The sequence below is a fragment of the Myotis davidii genome, unplaced genomic scaffold (genome assembly GCF_000327345.1).
Source record: "Myotis davidii unplaced genomic scaffold, ASM32734v1 scaffold164, whole genome shotgun sequence".
Classification (NCBI taxonomy): domain Eukaryota; kingdom Metazoa; phylum Chordata; class Mammalia; order Chiroptera; family Vespertilionidae; genus Myotis; species Myotis davidii.
In genome coordinates, this window is record NW_006296417.1 from 1,255,440 (window position 1) to 1,258,084 (window position 2,645).

Here is a 2,645-nt window from a genome sequence, read left to right on the forward strand (position 1 = left end):
AAAAAAAAAAAAAAGAAAAATAGGGCACTTGGGTCTTTTTAAAAAAAACTGCTGTCTCCAACCGGCCTCACTCTTTTGCAGATGTGCACAAAAACCCACTAACAAACAAATTCCATCCTCGATTGGGTCATTCCTCTTAAAAAAACAAACCCCAAAATGGAGGACGATCGGATGGTCACAGGAATTGGAGTCACACACACTTCACACTTCAGGGGGTGCCTTTTGCACCCACACTTCACAGCACAGCGTCTGCAGAAGCAGAGAAGCCCGCAGCGAGGCCCACTGGGCATCTGGCCACGGGCCGCTGGCTGGCGTCACTTCAGGGTGTCCGCTGACACGCATCTTAGTGAGGCTTGTGGGGTGGGGGTGGGGTGCGTGTGTGAAACACTGATGCTGCCTTTAAAAAAAAATTATATATATATTTCATTGATTTCAGAGAGAGGAAAGGAGAGGGAGAGAGAGAGACGTGAGAGAGATACATCGATGGGTTGCCACCTGTGTGCATGCACCCTGACCCGGGTCGGGGATGGAGCCTGCAACCCAGGTACGTGCCCTTGCCTAGGAATCAAACCCGTGCCCCTTCAGTCTGAGGGCCGATGCTCTATCCACTGAGCCACACCAGTCAGGGCCATACCAGCCTCTTATCACAGGCAGGAAACACTTGGAAGTGGCATCTAGCAGCCGCCACTCCGGTTGGGGGAACATAGAGACTGGTGATCCTCAGACACCATTTTCCCACCCACGTTTCTGGGAGGTGTTCAGGAGGGATACGGGGGCGGGTGTGTTTAAACAGAGACGAGTGTGAGTCACAGACCCGAAAACCCACGGAAGGGAATTTTCAAGTGAGTCTGCTCAGCTCCAACTCTGTGGGACTAACCGATCCGGGCCGTCTATTTATTTTGTTATTCAGTCGTTGGCCCGAAAGATAAATATGGGATCGGGGGTGGGGGAGTGGGGTGTGGGAGTCAGAAAAAAACCACCGTAGTGTAAAGAAATGAGAGACAAAATCCTCCATTCAAACCCAAACAAACAGGCCTGGCCAGGCGTCCAACCCCTCTGTCCACTGGCCTGTCACCTCGTGGCACCTCGGCTGGAGGAAACAGACAGGTAAGGAAAATGCCAAGTTGGCCCGGCCAGTGTGGCTCAATGGTTGGGCATCGACCTGTGAACCAGGAGGTCACGGTTCGATTCCCGGTCAGGGCACATGCCGGGGTTGTGGGCTCGATCCCCAGTAGGGGGCGTGCAGGAGGCAGCCGATCCATGATTCTCTCTCATCATGGATGTCTCTCTCTCCCTCTCCCTTTCTCTCTGAAATCAATACAAATATATTAAAAACACACACACACAAAGACGAGGACTGGTTGTACCCGAACACGGGCCGGTTCCCGGAATGCCGTTTCCCAGCCCCGGCTAAGTGGCCAGATGTTTTCCTCATTAAGCCCTTTCCTAGGGTAGCGAGGACTCTGGCCTGTTTCATGCTTGGGTAGATGGGTCGTCTTTGCGCGGGGCGTGGGAACTGTCTGCTTTCGATGGCTGCCCCAGATGAAACATCGAGTGCACCGCATCCTCGACGCGACCCACTTACCGGAACGTTCACCCCGAGTCCCAGCCGGGCCTGGCCTGGCCTGGCCGCCGCCGCCGGGCTGACCCCCGGCTTCCAGGAAGTACCGGAGGCAGGCGATCGAGCCAAGTGACACCAGGAATAAACAAACGGTCACGCGTATTCCGAGGAAGGGCCGTTCTCCACGGCGAGGCTTCTAGACTCTTCCATCCACCTCATTCGATGAAGAAGAAATCGAAGAAGAAATCGATGAGGTAGGGTTACGGCTCTAGACCAAAAGGAACCGAAGAGACTCACCAAAGGCAATGGGTAGCCCTGGATTAGATCCCGATTAAGCGTCCTATTAAAAAAGTTATAGCAGAGCCCTGCTGGTGTGGTTCAGTGGTTAGCATCAACCTAGGAACCAGGAGGCCACAGTTTGATTCCCCATCAGGGCACATGCCCGGGTTGCGGGCTCCATCCCCAGTAGGAGGCGTGCAGGAGGCAGCCGATCCATGATTCTCTCTCATCATCGATGTCTCTCTCTCTCTCTCTCTCTCTCTCTCTACCTCCCTGAAATCAATCAAAATATATTTTAAAAAATAATAAAACAGACGCCCTAACCAGTTTGGCTCAGTGGATAGAGCGTCAGCCTACGGACTGAAGGGTCCCAGGTTCGATTCTGGTCGAGGGCATGTACCTTGGTTGCGGGCACATCCCCAGTAGGGAGTGTGCAGGAGGCAGCTGATGGATGTTTCTCTCTCATCGATGTTTCTAACCCTCTATCCCTCTCCCTTCCTCTCTGTAAAAAATCAATAAAATAGAGATGGCAACCCCGTGAACTCTCAATCCTGGTGAATTTGTCACCGGTTTACGACAAAGAGAAGTAGAAAGGACATGTGTCTGTCTGTCTGTCTGTCTGTGTCTCTCTCTCTGTTCCTAGACAGACCTCCTGCCTGTTGGGAATAGAAGCTCCTGGCATCGAAGGCATCCCGTAGAGATTTCTTTTTCTGGAAGGATTAAAACAGTAGCAAGCATGCTCCCCCTACACTCTGGGCAGCACTGGCTCTAACCCTAGCATGGACACACACACACAAAAGGTGTG